Source organism: Pseudorca crassidens, chromosome 6 (genome assembly GCF_039906515.1).
Source record: "Pseudorca crassidens isolate mPseCra1 chromosome 6, mPseCra1.hap1, whole genome shotgun sequence".
Lineage (NCBI taxonomy): Eukaryota > Metazoa > Chordata > Mammalia > Artiodactyla > Delphinidae > Pseudorca > Pseudorca crassidens.
The window spans coordinates 101,851,950-101,874,727 of record NC_090301.1 but is presented as its reverse complement, the minus strand read 5'-3'; positions in this window follow the sequence as shown (position 1 = coordinate 101,874,727).

Here is a 22,778-nt window from a genome sequence, read left to right as displayed (position 1 = left end):
AACATGCATGTGGAACCTAGAGTATGATCAACCATGTGATCGGGAGACGTGTTCAAATATGTCTCAGTTTTCGTACCCTGGTACTCGGGTGCAACATTCCAGACGCTTTACTAACACTCTCCCGACTTGGAGAGTAAGTCCCTTTAACCTCCTGTTTGGCCCAGTTTGCAATTTCTGCGGAAGATGAACAGGAATAGGGAGAACCAATGAGGGACTAGCTGGAGGTGTCTGGACGGGTAAATTTAACTCTCATTTCCCACCAGGAAGAGGAATTAACCAAAGGTTCAGCGTGCCGTGCCGGAACCAGATTAGGGCCTGAAGCCATCCTGCAGTGTTGCGGCCAGCTCACAAGAAAGCGAGTTGAAGAAAGGAGCTCAGGGGCACTGTAATTCACAAACCTGCAGAGTTATAAATGACAGCTATCGTCCAAAAATATACTGAAGTAAGGCTGCCAAGAGGACTTGAAAGCGGGGCAGAATTGCAGGAAACCGATTTCAGGAGGTAGACTGGAATTGCATTGAAAGCATAGGAAAAGAGGCAGAACGTCCACAATGATGCACTTGGCCAAAAAGGGCGTATGCGTTTTTTCCTGAATATATTCAGGAAAAAACGCATACGCCCTTTTTGGCCAACCAAGCAAGCTTGCAAAGGAAATCTGCACTACAATGAAGTCTCACTTCCCCCCGGTCAAAAGGGCCATCTGAAACAAGTGTAAAATCCAGAAAGGCAGGACAGGCCAAGGAGAACTGGGAGCCTTGTTATGCTGATGGGCGGGATGTAAATTGCCAACAGACACTAGGGAGAAGTGTATGGTGTTTCCTGAAACATCTAAAAAACAAAGCAACAGAGCCTAGGGCACTTCCACTTATGGTCCAAAACTTAGGGAAATTAAAATCAAAAAGACACAGCCACCCCAAAGTTTGGGACGCCTCTGTTTACAAGAACCTCGATTACCGTACAAGTTCAACATCACAGAAAGTGAAAAATGGATAAAGAACTTGTGGAACTTACGTACAATGCAGTATCACTCAGCAATGAAATCTATGTCACTAGGCCCGTAGCAGCATAATGAGTGGATTCAGGTACGATGATTCTAACTGAAATAAGTCACACAGAAAAAGAAACATCATAAGATATCACTAATACACGGAATGTAAACTTGGCTACACAGGAACTGAATTCCAAAACAGAACAGGGTATCAAATTTAAAAAACCAACTTATGCTTGCTTAAGGGGAAAGGTGAGTTGGGGTGCTGCATAAAACCAGAGATTGAAATGAGCACAGATAAAGTTCCTTAAGCCAAATATGGAATAGACAAGAGCTACTCCTTGCTCAACGAAATGGACTCAACACCCCATATTAAACGCCTAAGAATGTACCTGACTAGTAAGTATCTTAAAACCTATGGATTGCTATGTCTCCGAAAGAGAATCAAGCATGTGTACAGGGGCATAAACGCAGCAGTGATAGGATTGGAGAGGTTCGGTGAGCAAATGAAGACCCTTTGAAGTCATATTGCATGGTACCCATTCAACGTGTTTCAACTACCCAGGTTTAATGTATTCTTCCTTCAGCTAAAACATGCATGTGGAACCTAGAGTATGATCAACCATGTGATCGGGAGACGTGTTCAAATATGTCTCAGTTTTCGTACCCTGGTACTCGGGTGCAACATTCCAGACGCTTTACTAACACTCTCCCGACTTGGAGAGTCAGTCCCTTTAACCTCCTGTTTGGCCCAGTTTGCAATTTCTGCGGAAGATGAACAGGAATAGCGAGAACCAATGAGAGATTAGCTGGAGTGTCTGGACGGGCAAATTTAACTCTCATTTCCCACCAGGAAGAGGAATTAACCAAAGGCTCAGCGTGCCGTGCCGGAACCAGATTAGGGCCTGAAGCCATGCTGCGGTGTTGCGGCCAGCTCACAAGAAAGCGAGTTGAAGAAAGGAGCTCAGGGGCAATGTAATTCACAAACCTGCAGAGTTATAAATGACAGCTATCGTCCAAAAATACACTGAAGTAAGGCTGCCAAGAGGACTTGAAAGCGGGGCAGAATTGCAGGAAACGAATTTCAGGAGGTAGACTGGAATTGCATTGAAAGCATAGGAAAAGAGGCAGAACGTCCACAATGATGCACTTGGCCAAAAAGGGCGTACGCGTTTTTTCCTGAATATATTCAGGAAAAAACGCATACGCACTTTTTGGCCAACCAAGCAAGCTTGCAAAGGAAATCTGCACTACAATGAAGTCTCACTTCCCCCCGGTCAAAAGGGCCATCTGAAAAAAGTGTAAAATCCAGAAAGGCAGGACAGGCCATGGAGAACTGGGAGCCTTGTTATGCTGATGGGCGGGATGTAAATTGCCAACAGACACTCGGGAGATGTGTTTGGTGTTTCCTGAAACATCTAACAAACACAGCAACAGAGCCTAGGGCACTTCCACTTATGGTCCTATAGCTTAGGGAAATTAAAATCAAAAAGACACAGCCACCCCAAAGTTTGGGACGCCTCTGTTTACAAGAACCTCGTTTACAGTACAAGTTCAACATCGCAGAAAGTGAAAAATGGATAAAGAAGTTGTGGTATTACTTACAAAGGAATATCACTCAGCAATGAAATCTATGTCATCAGGCCCTTAGCAACACAATGAGTGGATTCAGGTATGATGATTCTAACTGAAATAAGTCACACAGAAAAAGAAACATCATAAGATATCAGTAATACACGGAATGTAAACTTGACTACACAGGAACTGAATTACAGAACAGAACAGGGTCTCAAATTTAGAAAACCAACTTATGCTTGCTTAAGGGGAAAGGTGAGTTGGGGTGCTGCATAAAACCAGAGATTGAAATGAGCACAGATAAAGTTCCTTAAGCCAAATATGGAATAGACAAGAGCTACTCCTTGCTCAACGAAATGGACTCAACACCCCATATTAAACGCCTAAGAATGTACCTGACTAGTAAGTATCTTAAAACCTATGGATTGCTATGTCTCCGAAAGAGAATCAAGCATGTGTACAGGGGCATAAACGCAGCAGTGATAGGATTGGAGAGGTTCGGTGAGCAAATGAAGACCCTTTGAAGTCATATTTTATGGTACCCATTCCACGGGTTTCAACTACCCAGGTTTAAGGTATTCTTCCTTCAGCTAAAACATGCATGTGGAACCTAGAGTATGATCAACCATGTGATCGGGAGACGTGTTCAAATATGTCTCAGTTTTCGTACCCTGGTACTCGGGTGCAACATTCCAGACGCTTTACTAACACTCTCCCGACTTGGAGAGTAAGTCCCTTTAACCTCCTGTTTGGCCCAGTTTGCAATTTCTGCGGAAGATGAACAGGAATAGGGAGAACCAATGAGGGACTAGCTGGAGGTGTCTGGACGGGTAAATTTAACTCTCATTTCCCACCAGGAAGAGGAATTAACCAAAGGTTCAGCGTGCCGTGCCGGAACCAGATTAGGGCCTGAAGCCATCCTGCAGTGTTGCGGCCAGCTCACAAGAAAGCGAGTTGAAGAAAGGAGCTCAGGGGCACTGTAATTCACAAACCTGCAGAGTTATAAATGACAGCTATCGTCCAAAAATATACTGAAGTAAGGCTGCCAAGAGGACTTGAAAGCGGGGCAGAATTGCAGGAAACCGATTTCAGGAGGTAGACTGGAATTGCATTGAAAGCATAGGAAAAGAGGCAGAACGTCCACAATGATGCACTTGGCCAAAAAGGGCGTATGCGTTTTTTCCTGAATATATTCAGGAAAAAACGCATACGCCCTTTTTGGCCAACCAAGCAAGCTTGCAAAGGAAATCTGCACTACAATGAAGTCTCACTTCCCCCCGGTCAAAAGGGCCATCTGAAACAAGTGTAAAATCCAGAAAGGCAGGACAGGCCAAGGAGAACTGGGAGCCTTGTTATGCTGATGGGCGGGATGTAAATTGCCAACAGACACTAGGGAGAAGTGTATGGTGTTTCCTGAAACATCTAAAAAACAAAGCAACAGAGCCTAGGGCACTTCCACTTATGGTCCAAAACTTAGGGAAATTAAAATCAAAAAGACACAGCCACCCCAAAGTTTGGGACGCCTCTGTTTACAAGAACCTCGATTACCGTACAAGTTCAACATCACAGAAAGTGAAAAATGGATAAAGAACTTGTGGAACTTACGTACAATGCAGTATCACTCAGCAATGAAATCTATGTCACTAGGCCCGTAGCAGCATAATGAGTGGATTCAGGTACGATGATTCTAACTGAAATAAGTCACACAGAAAAAGAAACATCATAAGATATCACTAATACACGGAATGTAAACTTGGCTACACAGGAACTGAATTCCAAAACAGAACAGGGTATCAAATTTAAAAAACCAACTTATGCTTGCTTAAGGGGAAAGGTGAGTTGGGGTGCTGCATAAAACCAGAGATTGAAATGAGCACAGATAAAGTTCCTTAAGCCAAATATGGAATAGACAAGAGCTACTCCTTGCTCAACGAAATGGACTCAACACCCCATATTAAACGCCTAAGAATGTACCTGACTAGTAAGTATCTTAAAACCTATGGATTGCTATGTCTCCGAAAGAGAATCAAGCATGTGTACAGGGGCATAAACGCAGCAGTGATAGGATTGGAGAGGTTCGGTGAGCAAATGAAGACCCTTTGAAGTCATATTGCATGGTACCCATTCAACGTGTTTCAACTACCCAGGTTTAATGTATTCTTCCTTCAGCTAAAACATGCATGTGGAACCTAGAGTATGATCAACCATGTGATCGGGAGACGTGTTCAAATATGTCTCAGTTTTCGTACCCTGGTACTCGGGTGCAACATTCCAGACGCTTTACTAACACTCTCCCGACTTGGAGAGTCAGTCCCTTTAACCTCCTGTTTGGCCCAGTTTGCAATTTCTGCGGAAGATGAACAGGAATAGCGAGAACCAATGAGAGATTAGCTGGAGTGTCTGGACGGGCAAATTTAACTCTCATTTCCCACCAGGAAGAGGAATTAACCAAAGGCTCAGCGTGCCGTGCCGGAACCAGATTAGGGCCTGAAGCCATGCTGCGGTGTTGCGGCCAGCTCACAAGAAAGCGAGTTGAAGAAAGGAGCTCAGGGGCAATGTAATTCACAAACCTGCAGAGTTATAAATGACAGCTATCGTCCAAAAATACACTGAAGTAAGGCTGCCAAGAGGACTTGAAAGCGGGGCAGAATTGCAGGAAACCAATTTCAGGAGGTAGACTGGAATTGCATTGAAAGCATAGGAAAAGAGGCAGAACGTCCACAATGATGCACTTGGCCAAAAAGGGCGTACGCGTTTTTTCCTGAATATATTCAGGAAAAAACGCATACGCACTTTTTGGCCAACCAAGCAAGCTTGCAAAGGAAATCTGCACTACAATGAAGTCTCACTTCCCCCCAGTCAAAAGGGCCATCTGAAAAAAGTGTAAAATCCAGAAAGGCAGGACAGGCCATGGAGAACTGGGAGCCTTGTTATGCTGATGGGCGGGATGTAAATTGCCAACAGACACTCGGGAGAAGTGTTTGGTGTTTCCTGAAACATCTAACAAACACAGCAACAGAGCCTAGGGCACTTCCACTTATGGTCCTATAGCTTAGGGAAATTAAAATCAAAAAGACACAGCCACCCCAAAGTTTGGGACGCCTCTGTTTACAAGAACCTCGTTTACAGTACAAGTTCAACATCGCAGAAAGTGAAAAATGGATAAAGAAGTTGTGGTATTACTTACAAAGGAATATCACTCAGCAATGAAATCTATGTCATCAGGCCCTTAGCAACACAATGAGTGGATTCAGGTATGATGATTATAACTGAAATAAGTCACACAGAAAAAGAAACATCATAAGATATCAGTAATACACGGAATGTAAACTTGACTACACAGGAACTGAATTACAGAACAGAACAGGGTCTCAAATTTAGAAAACCAACTTATGCTTGCTTAAGGGGAAAGGTGAGTTGGGGTGCTGCATAAAACCAGAGATTGAAATGAGCACAGATAAAGTTCCTTAAGCCAAATATGGAATAGACAAGAGCTACTCCTTGCTCAACGAAATGGACTCAACACCCCATATTAAACGCCTAAGAATGTACCTGACTAGTAAGTATCTTAAAACCTATGGATTGCTATGTCTCCGAAAGAGAATCAAGCATGTGTACAGGGGCATAAACGCAGCAGTGATAGGATTGGAGAGGTTCGGTGAGCAAATGAAGACCCTTTGAAGTCATATTTTATGGTACCCATTCCACGGGTTTCAACTACCCAGGTTTAAGGTATTCTTCCTTCAGCTAAAACATGCATGTGGAACCTAGAGTATGATCAACCATGTGATCGGGAGACGTGTTCAAATATGTCTCAGTTTTCGTACCCTGGTACTCGGGTGCAACATTCCAGACGCTTTACTAACACTCTCCCGACTTGGAGAGTAAGTCCCTTTAACCTCCTGTTTGGCCCAGTTTGCAATTTCTGCGGAAGATGAACAGGAATAGGGAGAACCAATGAGGGACTAGCTGGAGGTGTCTGGACGGGTAAATTTAACTCTCATTTCCCACCAGGAAGAGGAATTAACCAAAGGTTCAGCGTGCCGTGCCGGAACCAGATTAGGGCCTGAAGCCATCCTGCAGTGTTGCGGCCAGCTCACAAGAAAGCGAGTTGAAGAAAGGAGCTCAGGGGCACTGTAATTCACAAACCTGCAGAGTTATAAATGACAGCTATCGTCCAAAAATATACTGAAGTAAGGCTGCCAAGAGGACTTGAAAGCGGGGCAGAATTGCAGGAAACCGATTTCAGGAGGTAGACTGGAATTGCATTGAAAGCATAGGAAAAGAGGCAGAACGTCCACAATGATGCACTTGGCCAAAAAGGGCGTATGCGTTTTTTCCTGAATATATTCAGGAAAAAACGCATACGCCCTTTTTGGCCAACCAAGCAAGCTTGCAAAGGAAATCTGCACTACAATGAAGTCTCACTTCCCCCCGGTCAAAAGGGCCATCTGAAACAAGTGTAAAATCCAGAAAGGCAGGACAGGCCAAGGAGAACTGGGAGCCTTGTTATGCTGATGGGCGGGATGTAAATTGCCAACAGACACTAGGGAGAAGTGTATGGTGTTTCCTGAAACATCTAAAAAACAAAGCAACAGAGCCTAGGGCACTTCCACTTATGGTCCAAAACTTAGGGAAATTAAAATCAAAAAGACACAGCCACCCCAAATTTTGGGACGCCTCTGTTTACAAGAACCTCGATTACCGTACAAGTTCAACATCACAGAAAGTGAAAAATGGATAAAGAACTTGTGGAACTTACGTACAATGCAGTATCACTCAGCAATGAAATCTATGTCACCAGGCCCGTAGCAGCATAATGAGTGGATTCAGGTACGATGATTCTAACTGAAATAAGTCACACAGAAAAAGAAACATCATAAGATATCACTAATACACGGAATGTAAACTTGGCTACACAGGAACTGAATTCCAAAACAGAACAGGGTCTCAAATTTAGAAAACCAACTTATGCTTGCTTAAGGGGAAAGGTGAGTTGGGGTGCTGCATAAAACCAGAGATTGAAATGAGCACAGATAAAGTTCCTTAAGCCAAATATGGAATAGACAAGAGCTACTCCTTGCTCAACGAAATGGACTCAACACCGCATATTAAACGCCTAAGAATGTACCTGACTAGTAAGTATCTTAAAACCTATGGATTGCTATGTCTCCGGAAGAGAATCAAGCATGTGTACAGGGGCATAAACGCAGCAGTGATAGGATTGGAGAGGTTCGGTGAGCAAATGAAGACCCTTTGAAGTCATATTTTATGGTACCCATTCCACGGGTTTCAACTACCCAGGTTTAAGGTATTCTTCCTTCAGCTAAAACATGCATGTGGAACCTAGAGTATGATCAACCATGTGATCGGGAGACGTGTTCAAATATGTCTCAGTTTTCGTACCCTGGTACTCGGGTGCAACATTCCAGACGCTTTACTAACACTCTCCCGACTTGGAGAGTCAGTCCCTTTAACCTCCTGTTTGGCCCAGCTTGTAATTTCTGCAGAAGATGAACAGGAATAGCGAGAACCAATGAGAGACTAGCTGGAGGTGTCTGGACGGGCAAATTTAACTCTCATTTCCCACCAGGAAGAGGAATTAACCAAAGGCTCAGCGTGCCGTGCCGGAACCAGATTAGGGCCTGAAGCCATCCTGCGGTGTTGCGGCCAGCTCACAAGAAAGCGAGTTGAAGAAAGGAGCTCAGGGGCACTGTAATTCACAAACCTGCAGAGTTATAAATGATAGCTATCGTCCAAAAATATACCGAAGTAAGGCTGCCAAGAGGACTTGAAAGCGGGGCAGAATTGCAGGAAACCGATTTCAGGAGGTAGACTGGAATTGCATTGAAAGCATAGGAAAAGAGGCAGAACGTCCACAATGATGCACTTGGCCAAAAAGGGCGTATGCGTTTTTTCCTGAATATATTCAGGAAAAAACGCATACGCCCTTTTTGGCCAACCAAGCAAGCTTGCAAAGGAAATCTGCACTACAATGAAGTCTCACTTCCCCCCGGTCAAAAGGGCCATCTGAAAAAAGTGTAAAATCCAGAAAGGCAGGACAGGCCATGGAGAACTGGGAGCCTTGTTATGCTGATGGGCGGGATGTAAATTGCCAACAGACACTCGGGAGATGTGTTTGGTGTTTCCTGAAACATCTAACAAACACAGCAACAGAGCCTAGGGCACTTCCACTTATGGTCCTATAGCTTAGGGAAATTAAAATCAAAAAGACACAGCCACCCCAAAGTTTGGGACGCCTCTGTTTACAAGAACCTCGTTTACAGTACAAGTTCAACATCGCAGAAAGTGAAAAATGGTTAAAGAAGTTGTGGTATTACTTACAAAAGAATATCACTCAGCAATGAAATCTATGTCATCAGGCCCTTAGCAGCACAATGAGTGGATTCAGGTATGATGATTCTAACTGAAATAAGTCACACAGAAAAAGAAACATCATAAGATATCAGTAATACACGGAATGTAAACTTGGCTACAAAGGAACTGAATTACAGAACAGAACAGGGTCTCAAATTTAGAAAACCAACTTATGCTTGCTTAAGGGGAAAGGTGAGTTGGGGTGCTGCATAAAACCAGAGATTGAAATGAGCACAGATAAAGTTCCTTAAGCCAAATATGGAATAGACAAGAGCTACTCCTTGCTCAACGAAATGGACTCAACACCGCATATTAAACGCCTAAGAATGTACCTGACTAGTAAGTATCTTAAAACCTATGGATTGCTATTTCTCCGAAAGAGAATCAAGCATGTGTACAGGGGCATAAACGCAGCAGTGATAGGATTGGAGAGGTTCGGTGAGCAAATGAAGACCCTTTGAAGTCATATTTTATGGTACCCATTCCACGGGTTTCAACTACCCAGGTTTAAGGTATTCTTCCTTCAGCTAAAACATGCATGTGGAACCTAAAGTACGATCAACCATGTGATTGGGAGACGTGTTCAAATATGTCTCAGTTTTCGTACCCTGGTACTCGGGTGCAACATTCCAGACGCTTTACTAACACTCTCCAGACTTGGAGAGTCAGTGCCTTTAACCTCCTGTTTGGCCCAGTTTGCAATTACTGCGGAAGATGAACAGGAATAGGGAGAACCAATGACAGACTAGCTGGACGTGTCTGAACGGGCAAATTTAACTCTCATTTCCCACCAGGAAGAGGAATTAACCAAAGGCTCAGCGTGCCGTGCCGGAACCAGATTAGGGCCTGAAGCCATGCTGCGGTGTTGCGGCCAGCTCACAAGAAAGCGAGTTGAAGAAAGGAGCTCAGGGGCACTGTAATTCACAAACCTGCAGAGTTATAAATGACAGCTATCGTCCAAAAATACACTGAAGTAAGGCTGCCAAGAGGACTTGAAAGCGGGGCAGAATTGCAGGAAACCAATTTCAGGAGGTAGACTGGAATTGCATTGAAAGCATAGGAAAAGAGGCAGAACGTCCACAATGATGCACTTGGCCAAAAAGGGCGTACGCGTTTTTTCCTGAATATATTCAGGAAAAAACGCATACGCACTTTTTGGCCAACCAAGCAAGCTTGCAAAGGAAATCTGCACTACAATGAAGTCTCACTTCCCCCCAGTCAAAAGGGCCATCTGAAAAAAGTGTAAAATCCAGAAAGGCAGGACAGGCCATGGAGAACTGGGAGCCTTGTTATGCTGATGGGCGGGATGTAAATTGCCAACAGACACTCGGGAGAAGTGTTTGGTGTTTCCTGAAACATCTAACAAACACAGCAACAGAGCCTAGGGCACTTCCACTTATGGTCCTATAGCTTAGGGAAATTAAAATCAAAAAGACACAGCCACCCCAAAGTTTGGGACGCCTCTGTTTACAAGAACCTCGTTTACAGTACAAGTTCAACATCGCAGAAAGTGAAAAATGGATAAAGAAGTTGTGGTATTACTTACAAAGGAATATCACTCAGCAATGAAATCTATGTCATCAGGCCCTTAGCAACACAATGAGTGGATTCAGGTATGATGATTATAACTGAAATAAGTCACACAGAAAAAGAAACATCATAAGATATCAGTAATACACGGAATGTAAACTTGACTACACAGGAACTGAATTACAGAACAGAACAGGGTCTCAAATTTAGAAAACCAACTTATGCTTGCTTAAGGGGAAAGGTGAGTTGGGGTGCTGCATAAAACCAGAGATTGAAATGAGCACAGATAAAGTTCCTTAAGCCAAATATGGAATAGACAAGAGCTACTCCTTGCTCAACGAAATGGACTCAACACCCCATATTAAACGCCTAAGAATGTACCTGACTAGTAAGTATCTTAAAACCTATGGATTGCTATGTCTCCGAAAGAGAATCAAGCATGTGTACAGGGGCATAAACGCAGCAGTGATAGGATTGGAGAGGTTCGGTGAGCAAATGAAGACCCTTTGAAGTCATATTGCATGGTACCCATTCCACGGGTTTCAACTACCCAGGTTTTAGGGATTCTTCCTTCAGCTAAAACATGCATGTGGAACCTAGGGTATGATCAACCATGTGATCGGGAGACGTGTTCAAATATGTCTCAGTTTTCCTCCCCTGGTACTCGGGTGCAACATTCCAGACGCTTTACTAACACTCTCCCCACTTGGAGAGTCAGCGCCTTTAACCTCCTGTTTGGCCCAGTTTGCAATTTCTGCGGAAGATGAACAGGAATAGGGAGAACCAATGAGACACTAGCTGGAGGTGTCTGAACGGGCAAATTTAACTCTCATTTCCCACCAGGAAGAGGAAATAACCAAAGGCTCAGCGTGCCGTGCCGGAACCAGATTAGGGCCTGAAGCCATCCTGCGGTGTTGCGGCCAGCTCACAAGAAAGCGAGTTGAAGAAAGGAGCTCAGGGGCACTGTAATGCACAAACCTGCAGAGTTATAAATGACAGCTATCGTCCAAAAATATACTGAAGTAAGGCTGCCAAGAGGACTTGAAAGCGGGGCAGAATTGCAGGAAACCAATTTCAGGAGGTAGACTGGAATTGCATTGAAAGCATAGGAAAAGAGACGGAACGTCCACAGTGATGCACTTGGCCAAAAAGGGCGTATGCGTTTTTTCCTGAATATATTCAGGAAAAAACGCATACGCCCTTTTTGACCAACCAAGCATGCTTGCAAAGGAAATCTGCACTACAATGAAGTCTCACTTCCCCCCGGTCAAAAGGGCCATCTGAAAAAAGTGTAAAATCCAGAAAGGCAGGACAGGCCATGGAGAACTGGAAGCCTTGTTATGCTGATGGGCGGGATGTAAATTGCCAACAGACACTCGGGAGAAGTGTATGGTGTTTCCTGAAACATCTGAAAAACAAATCAACACAGCCTAGGGCACTTCCACTTATGGTCCTATAGCTTAGGGAAATTAAAATCAAAAAGACACAGCCACCCCAAAGTTTGGGACGCCTCTGTTTACAAGAACCTCGTTTACCGTACAAGTTCAATATCACAGAAAGTGAAAAATGGATAAAGAACTTGTGGTACTTACGTACAATGCAGTATCACTCAGCAATGAAATCTATGTCATCAGGCCCGTAGCAGCATAATGAGTGGATTCAGGTATGATGATTCTAACTGAAATAAGTCACACAGAAAAAGAAACATCATAAGATATCACTAATACACGGAATGTAAACTTGGCTACACAGGAACTGAATTCCAAAACAGAACAGGGTCTCAAATTTAGAAAACCAACTTATGCTTGCTTAAGGGGAAAGGTGAGTTGGGGTGCTGCATAAAACCAGAGATTGAAATGAGCACAGATAAAGTTCCTTAAGCCAAATATGGAATAGACAAGAGCTACTCCTTGCTCAACAAAATGGACTCAACACCCCATATTAAACGCCTAAGAATGTACCTGACTAGTAAGTATCTTAAAACCTATGGATTGCTATGTCTCCGAAAGAGAATCAAGCGTGTGTACAGGGGCATAAACGCAGCAGTGATAGGATTGGAGAGGTTCGGTGAGCAAATGAAGACCCTTTGAAGTCATATTGCATGGTACCCATTCCACGTGTTTCAACTACGCAGGTTTAAGGTATTCTTCCTTCAGATAAAACATGCATGTGGAACCTAGAGTATGATCAACCATGTGATCGGGAGACGTGTTCAAATATGTCTCAGTTTTCGTACCCTGGTACTCGGGTGCAACATTCCAGACGCTTTACTAACACTCTCCCGACTTGCAGAGTCAGTCCCTTTAACCTCCTGTTTGGCCCAGTTTGCAATTTCTGCGGAAGATGAACAGGAATAGCGAGAACCAATGAGAGATTAGCTGGAGGTGTCTGGACGGGCAAATTTAACTCTCATTTCCCACCAGGAAGAGGAATTAACCAAAGGCTCAGCGTGCCGTCCCGGAACCAGATTAGGGCCTGAAGCCATGCTGCGGTGTTGCGGCCAGCTCACAAGAAAGCGAGTTGAAGAAAGGAGCTCAGGGGCACTGTAATTCACAAACCTGCAGAGTTATAAATGACAGCTATCGTCCAAAAATACACTGAAGTAAGGCTTCCAGGAGGACTTGAAAGTGGGGCAGAATTGCAGGAAACCGATTTCAGGAGGTAGACTGGAATTGCATTGAAAGCATAGGAAAAGAGGCAGAACGTCCACAATGATGCACTTGGCCAAAAAGGGCGTATGCGTTTTTTCCTGAATATATTCAGGAAAAAACGCATACGCCCTTTTTGGCCAACCAAGCAAGCTTGCAAAGGAAATCTGCACTACAATGAAGTCTCACTTCCCCCTGGTCAAAAGGGCCATCTGAAAAAAGTGTAAATTCCAGAAAGGCAGGACAGGCCATGGAGAACTGGGAGCCTTGTTATGCTGATGGGCGGGATGTAAATTGCCAACAGACACTGGGGAGAAGTGTATGGTGTTTCCTGAAACATCTAAAAAACAAAGCAACAAAGCCTAGGGCACTTCCACTTATGGTCCTATAGCTTAGGGAAATTAAAATCAAAAAGACACAGCCACCCCAAAGTTTGGGACGCCTCTGTTTACAAGAACCTCGTTTACCGTACAAGTTCAGTATCACAGAAAGTGAAAAATGGATAAAGAACTTGTGGTACTTACGTACAATGCAGTATCACTCAGCAATGAAATCTATGTCATCAGGCCCATAGCAGCATAATGAGTGGATTCAGGTACGATGATTCTAACTGAAATAAATCACACAGAAAAAGAAACATCATAAGATATCACTAATACATGCAATGTAAACTTGGCTACACAGGAACTGAATTCCAAAGCAGAACAGGGTCTCAAATTTAGAAAACCAACTTATGCTTGCTTAAGGGGAAAGGTGAGTTGGGGTGCTGCATAAAACCAGAGATTGAAATGAGCACAGATAAAGTTCCTTAAGCCAAATATGGAATAGACAAGAGCTACTCCTTGCTCAATGAAATGGACTCAACACCGCATATTAAACGCCTAAGAATGTACCTGACTAGTAAGTATCTTAAAACCTATGGATTGCTACGTGTCCAAAAGAGAATCAAGCGTGTGTACAGGGGCATAAACGCAGCAGTGATAGGATTGGAGAGGTTCGGTGAGCAAATGAAGACCCTTTGAAGTCATATTGCATGGTACCCATTCCACGGGTCTCAACTCTCCAGGTTTAAGGTATTCTTCCTTCAGCTAAAACATGCATGTGGAACCCAGAGTATGATCAACCGTGTGAACGGGAGACGTGTTCAACTATGTCTCAGTTATCTTCCCCTGGTACTCGGGTGCAATATTCCAGACGCTTTACTAACACTCTCCCCACTTGGAGAGTCAGTGCCTTTAACCTCCTGTTTGGCCCAGTTTGCAATTTCTGCGGAAGATAAACAGGAATAGGGAGAACCAATGAGAGACTAGCTGGAGGTGTCTGGACGGGCAAATTTAACTCTCATTTCCCACCAGGAAGAGGAAATAACCAAAGGCTCAGCGTGCCGTGCCGGAACCAGATTAGGGCCTGAAGCCATCCTGCGGTGTTGCGGCCAGCTCACAAGAAAGCGAGTTGAAGAAAGGAGCTCAGGGGCACTGTAATGCATAAACCTGCAGAGTTATAAATGACAGCTATCGTCCAAAAATATACTGAAGTGAGGCTGCCAAGAGGACTTGAAAGCGGCGCAGAATTGCAGGAAACCGATTTCAGGAGGTAGACAGGAATTGCATTGAAAGCATAGGAAAAGAGGCAGAACGTCCACAATGATGCACTTGGCCAAAAAGGGCGTATGCGTTTTTTCCTGAATATATTCAGGAAAAAACGCATACGCCCTTTTTGGCCAACCAAGCAAGCTTGCAAAGGAAATCTGCACTACAATGAAGTCTCACTTCCCCCTGGTCAAAAGGGCCATCTGAAAAATGTGTAAATTCCAGAAAGGCAGGACAGGCCATGGAGAACTGGGAGCCTTGTTATGCTGATGGGCGGGATGTAAATTGCCAACAGACACTGGGGAGAAGTGTATGGTGTTTCCTGAAACATCTAAAAAACAAAGCAACAAAGCCTAGGGCACTTCCACTTATGGTCCTATAGCTTAGGGAAATTAAAATCAAAAAGACACAGCCACCCCAAAGTTTGGGACGCCTCTGTTTACAAGAACCTCGTTTACCGTACAAGTTCAGTATCACAGAAAGTGAAAAATGGATAAAGAACTTGTGGAACTTACGTACAATGCAGTATCACTCAGCAAAGAAATCTATGTCATCAGGCCCATAGCAGCATAATGAGTGGATTCAGGTACGATGATTCTAACTGAAATAAGTCACACAGAAAAAGAAACATCATAAGATATCACTAATACATGGAATGTAAACTTGGCTACACAGGAACTGAATTCCAAAACAGAACAGGGTCTCAAATTTAGAAAACCAACTTATGCTTGCTTAAGGGGAAAGGTGAGTTGGGGTGCTGCATAAAACCAGAGATTGAAATGAGCACAGATAAAGTTCCTTAAGCCAAATATGGAATAGACAAGAGCTACTCCTTGCTCAACGAAATGGACTCAACACCCCATATTAAACGCCTAAGAATGTACCTGACTAGTAAGTATCTTAAAACCTATGGATTGCTATGTCTCCAAAAGAGAATCAAGCGTGTGTACAGGGGCATAAACGCAGCAGTGATAGGATTGGAGAGGTTCGGTGAGCAAATGAAGACCCTTTGAAGTCATATTGCATGGTACCCATTCCACGGGTCTCAACTCTCCAGGTTTAAGGTATTCTTCCTTCAGCAAAAACATGCATGTGGAACCCAGAGTATGATCAACCGTGTGAACGGGAGACGTGTTCAAATATGTCTCAGTTTTCCTTCCCTGGTACTCGGGTGCAACATTCCAGACGCTTTACTAACACTCTCCCCACTTGGAGAGTCAGCGCCTTTAACCTCCTGTTTGGCCCAGTTTGCAATTTCTGCGGAAGATGAACAGGAATAGGGAGAACCAATGAGAGACTAGCTGGATGTGTCTGGACGGGCAAATTTATCTCTCATTTCCCACCAGGAAGAGGAAATAAGCAAAGGCTCAGCGTGCGGTGCCAGAACCAGATTAGGGCCTGAAGCCATCCTGCGGTGTTGCGGCCAGCTCACAAGAAAGCGAGTTGAAGAAAGGAGCTCAGGGGCACTGTAATGCACAAACCTGCAGAGATATAAATGACAGCTATCGTCCAAAAATATACTGAAGTAAGGCTGCCAAGAGGACTTGAAAGCGGGGCAGAATTGCAGGAAACCGATTTCAGGAGGTAGACTGGAATTGCATTGAAAGCATAGGAAAAGAGGCAGAACGTCCACAATGATGCACTTGGCCAAAAAGGGCATATGCGTTTTTTCCTGAATATATTCAGGAAAACACGCATACGCCCTTTTTGGCCAACCAAGCAAGCTTGCAAAGGAAATCTACACTACAATGAAGTCTCACTTCCCCCCCGGTCAAAAGGGCCATCTGAAAAAAGTGTAAAATCCAGAAAGGCAGGACAGGCCATGGAGAACTGGAAGCCTTGTTATGCTGATGGGCGGGATGTAAATTGCCAAGAGACACTCGGGAGAAGTGTATGGTGCTTCCTGAAACATCTAAAAAACAAAGCAACAGAGCCTAGGGCACTTCCACTTATGGTCCTATAGCTTAGGGAAATTAAAATCAAAAAGACACAGCCAACCCAAAGTTTGGGACACCTCTGTTTACAAGAACCTCGTTTACAGTACAAGTTCAACATCACAGAAAGTGAAAAATGGATAAAGAAGTTGTGGTATTTACTTACAAAGCAATATCACTCAGCAATGAAATCTATGTCATCAGGCCCTTAGCAGCACAATGAGTGGATTCAGGTATGATGATTCTAACTGAAATAAGTCACACAGAAAAAGAAACATCATAAGATATCAGTAATACACGGAATGTAAACTTGGCTACACAGGAACTGAATTACAGAACAGAAAAGGGTCTCAAATTTAGAAAACCAACTTATGCTTGCTTAAGGGTAAAGGTGAGTTGGGGTGCTGCATAAAACCAGAGATTGAAATGAGCACAGATAAAGTTCCTTAAGCCAAATATGGAATAGACAAGAGCTACTCCTTGCTTAACGAAATGGACTCAACACCGCATATTAAACGCCTAAGAATGTACCTGACTAGTAAGTATCTTAAAACCTATGGATTGCTATGTCTCCGAAAGAGAATCAAGCATGTGTACAGGGGCATAAACGCAGCAGTGATAGGATTGGAGAGGTTCGGTAAGCAAATGAAGACCCTTTGAAGTCATATTGCATGGTACCCATTCCACGGGTTTCAACTACCCAGGTTTAAGGTATTCTTCCTTCAGCTAAAACATGCATGTGGAACCCAGAGTATGATCAACCGTGTGAACGGGAGACGTGTTCAAATATGTCTCAGTTTTCGTACCCTGGTACTCGGGTGCAACATTCCAGACGCTTTACTAACACTCTCCCCACTTGGAGAGTCAGTGCCTTTAACCTCCTGTTTGGCCCAGTTTGCAATTACTGCGGAAGATGAACAGGAATAGGGAGAACCAATGAGAGACTAGCTGGACGTGTCTGAACGGGCAAATTTAACTCTCATTTCCCACCAGGAAGAGGAATTAACCAAAGGCTCAGCGTGCCGTGCCGGAACCAGATTAGGGCCTGAAGCCATCCTGCGGTGTTGCGGCCAGCTCACAAGAAAGCGAGTTGAAGAAAGGAGCTCAGGGGCACTGTAATTCACAAACCTGCAGAGTTATAAATGACAGCTATCGTCCAAAAATATACTGAAGTAAGGCTGCCAAGAGGACTTGAAAGCGGGGCAGAATTGCAGGAAACCGATTTCAGGAGGTAGACTGGAATTGCATTGAAAGCATAGGAAAAGAGGCAGAACGTCCACAATGATGCACTTGGCCAAAAAGGGCGTATGCGTTTTTTCCTGAATATATTCAGGAAAACACGCATACGCCCTTTTTGGCCAACCAAGCAAGCTTGCAAAGGAAATCTACACTACAATGAAGTCTCACTTCCCCCCGGTCAAAAGGGCCATCTGAAAAAAGTGTAAAATCCAGAAAGGCAGGACAGGCCATGGAGAACTGGAAGCCTTGTTATGCTGATGGGCGGGATGTAAATTGCCAACAGACACTCGGGAGAAGTGTATGGTGTTTCCTGAAACATCTGAAAAACAAAGCAACAGAGCCTAGGGCACTTCCACTTATAGTCCTATAGCTTAGGGATATTAAAATCAAAAAACACAGCACCCCAAAATTTGGGACGCCTCTGTTTACAAGAACCTCGTTTACCGTACAAGTTCAATATCACAGAAAGTGAAAAATGGATAAAGAACTTGTGGTACTTACGTACAATGCAGTATCACTCAGCAATGAAATCTATGTCATCAGGCCCGTAGCAGCATAATGAGTGGATTCAGGTACGATGATTCTAACTGAAATAAGTCACACAGAAAAAGAAACATCATAAGATATCACTAATACACGGAATGTAAACTTGGCTACACAGGAACTGAATTCCAAAACAAAACAGGGTCTCAAATTTAGAAAACCAACTTATGCTTGCTTAAGGGGAAAGGTGAGTTGGGGTGCTGCATAAAACCAGAGATTGAAATGAGCACAGATAAAGTTCCTTAAGCCAAATATGGAATAGACAAGAGCTACTCCTTGCTCAATGAAATGGACTCAACACCCCATATTAAACGCCTAAGAATGTACCTGACTAGTAAGTATCTTAAAACCTATGGATTGCTATGTCTCCAAAAGAGAATCAAGCATGTGTACAGGGGCATAAACGCAGCAGTGATAGGATTGGAGAGGTTCGGTGAGCAAATGAAGACCCTTTGAAGTCATATTGCATGGTACCCATTCCACGGGTCTCAACTCTCCAGGTTTAAGGTATTCTTCCTACAGCTAAAACATGCATGTGGAACCCAGAGTATGATCAACCGTGTGAACGGGAGACGTGTTCAACTATGTCTCAGTTTTCTTCCCCTGGTACTCGGGTGCAATATTCCAGACGCTTTACTAACACTCTCCCCACTTGGAGAGTCAGTGCCTTTAACCTCCTGGTTGGCCCAGTTTGCAATTTCTGCGGAAGATGAACAGGAATAGGGAGAACCAGTGAGACACTAGCTGGAGGTGTCTGGACGGGCAAATTTAACTCTCATTTCCCACCAGGAAGAGGAAATAACCAAAGGCTCAGCGTGCCGTGCCAGAACCAGATTAGGGCCTGAAGCCATCCTGCGGTGTTGCGGCCAGCTCACAAGAAAGCGAGTTGAAGAAAGGAGCTCAGGGGCACTGTAATGCATAAACCTGCAGAGTTATAAATGACAGCTATTGTCCAAAAATATACTGAAGTAAGGCTGCCAAGAGGACTTGAAAGCGGCGCAGAATTGCAGGAAACCGATTTCAGGAGGTAGACTGGAATTGCATTGAAAGCATAGGAAAAGAGGCAGAACGTCCACAATGATGCACTTGGCCAAGAAGGGCGTATGCGTTTTTTCCTGAATATATTCAGGAAAAAACGCATACGCCCTTTTTGGCCAACCAAGCAAGCTTGCAAAGGAAATCTGCACTACAATGAAGGCTCACTTCCCCCCGGTCAAAAGGGCCATCTGAAAAAAGTGTAAAATCCAGAAAGGCAGGACAGACCATGGAGAACTGGGAGCCTTGTTATGCTGATGGGCGGGATGTAAATTGCCAACAGACACTCGGGAGAAGTTTATGGTGTTTCCTGAAACATCTAAAAAACAAAGCAACAGAGCCTAGGGCACTTCCACTTATGGTCCTATAGCTTAGGGAAATTAAAATCAAAAAGACACAGCCACCCCAATGTTTGGAACGGCTCTGTTTACAAGAACAGCGTTTACCGTACAAGTTCAACATCGCAGAAAGTGAAAAATGGATAAAGAAGTTGTGGTATTTACTTACAAAGCAATATCACTCAGCAATGAAATCTATGTCATCAGGCACTTAGCAGCACAATGAGTGGATTCAGGTATGATGATTCTAACTGAAATAAGTCACACAGAAAAAGAAACATCATAAGATATCAGTAATACACGGAATGTAAACTTGGCTACACAGGAACTGAATTACAGAACAGAACAGGGTCTCAAATTTAGAAAACGAACTTATGCTTGCTTAAGGGGAAAGGTGAGTTGGGGTACTGCATAAAACGAGAGATTGAAATGAGCACAGATAAAGTTCCTTAAGCCAAATATGGAATAGACAAGAGCTACTCCTTGCTCAACGAAATGGACTCAACACCGCATATTAAACGCCTAAGAATGTACCTGACTAGTAAGTATCTTAAAACCTATGGATTGCTATGTCTCTGAAAGAGAATCAAGCGTGTGTACAGGGGCATAAACGCAGCAGTGATAGGATTGGAGCGGTTCGGTGAGCAAATGAAGACCCTTTGAAGTCATATTGCATAGTACCCATTCCACGGGTCTCAACTCTCCAGGTTTAAGGTATTCTTCCTTCAGCTAAAACATGCATGTGGAACCCAGAGTATGATCAACCGTGTGATCGGGAGACGTGTTCAAATATGTCTCAGTTTTCCTCCCCTGGTACTCGGGTGGAACTTTCCAGACGCTTTACTAACACTCTCCAGACTTGGAGAGTCAGCGCCTTTAACCTCCTGTTTGGCCCAGTTTGCAATTTCTGCGGAAGATGAACAGGAATAGGGAGAACCAATGAGAGACTAGCTGGAGGTGTCTGGACGGGCAAATTTAACTCTCATTTCCCACCAGGAAGAGGAAATAACCAAAGGCTCAGCGTGCCGTGCCGGAACCAGATTAGGGCCTGAAGCCATCCTGCGGTGTTGCGGCCAGCTCACAAGAAAGCGAGTTGAAGAAAGGAGCTCAGGGGCACTGTAATGCACAAACCTGCAGAGTTATAAATGACAGCTATCGTCCAAAAATATACTGAAGTAAGGCTGCCAAGAGGACTTGAAAGCGGGGCAGAATTGCAGGAAACCGATTTCAGGAGGTAGACTGGAATTGCATTGAAAGCATAGGAAAAGAGGCGGAACGTCCACAATGATGCACTTGACCAAAAAGGGCGTATGCGTTTTTTCCTGAATATATTCAGGAAAAAACGCATACGCCCTTTTTGGCCAACCAAGCAAGCTTGCAAAGGAAATCTGCACTACAATGAAGTCTCACTTTCCCCCGGTCAAAAGGGCCATCTGAAAAAAGTGTAAAATCCAGAAAGGCAGGACAGCCATGGAGAACTGGGAGCCTTGTTATGCTGATGGGCGGGATGTAAATTGCCAACAGACACTCGGGAGAAGTGTATGGTGTTTCCTGAAACATCTAAAAAACAAAGCAACAGAGCCTAGGGCACTTCCACTTATGGTCCTATAGCTTAGGGAAATTAAAATCAAAAAGACACAGCCACCCCAAAGTTTGGAACGGCTCTGTTTACAAGAACCTCGTTTACAGTACAAGTTCAACATCGCAGAAAGTGAAAAATGGATAAAGAAGTGGTGGTATTTACTTACAAAGCAATATCACTCAGCAATGAAATCTATGTCATCAGGCCCTTAGCAGCACAATGAGTGGATTCAGGTATGATGATTCTAACTGAAATAAGTCACACAGAAAAAGAAACATCATAAGATATCAGTAATACACGGAATGTAAACGTGGCTACACAGGAACTGAATTACAGAACAGAACAGGGTCTCAAATTTAGAAAACCAACTTATGCTTGCTTAAGGGGAAAGGTGAGTTGGGGTGCTGCATAAAACCGGAGATTGAAATGAGCACAGATAAAGTTCCTTAAGCCAAATATGGAATAGACAAGAGCTACTCCTTGCTCAATGAAATGGACTCAACACCACATATTAAACGCCTAAGAATGTACCTGACTAGTAAGTATCTTAAAACCTATGGATTGCTATGTCTCCGAAAGAGAATCAAGCATGTGTACAGGGGCATAAACGCAGCAGTGATAGGATTGGAGAGGTTCGGTGAGCAAATGAAGACCCTTTGAAGTCATATTTTATGGTACCCATTCCACGGGTTTCAACTACCCAGGTTTAAGGTATTCTTCCTTCAGCTAAAACATGCATGTGGAACCTAGAGTATGATCAACCATGTGATTGGGAGACGTGTTCAAATATGTCTCAGTTTTCGTACCTGGTACTCGGGTGCAACATTCCAGACGCTTTACTAACACTCTCCCGACTTGGAGAGTCAGTGCCTTTAACCTCCTGTTTGGCCCAGTTTGCAATTACTGCGGTAGATGAACAGGAATAGGGAGAACCAATGAGAGACTAGCTGGACGTGTCTGAACGGGCAAATTTAACTCTCATTTCCCACCAGGAAGAGGAATTAACCAAAGGCTCAGCGTGCCGTGCCGGAACCAGATTAGGGCCTGAAGCCATCCTGCGGTGTTGCGGCCAGCTCACAAGAAAGCGAGTTGAAGAAAGGCGCTCAGGGGCACTGTAATTCACAAACCTGCAGAGTTATAAATGACAGCTATCGTCCAAAAATATACTGAAGTAAGGCTGCCAAGAGGACTTGAAAGCGGGGCAGAATTGCAGGAAACCGATTTCAGGAGGTAGACTGGAATTGCATTGAAAGCATAGGAAAAGAGGCAGAACGTCCACAATGATGCACTTGGCCAAAAAGGGCGTATGCGTTTTTTCCTGAATATATTCAGGAAAAAACGCATACGCCCTTTTTGGCCAACCAAGCAAGCTTGCAAAGGAAATCTGCACTACAATGAA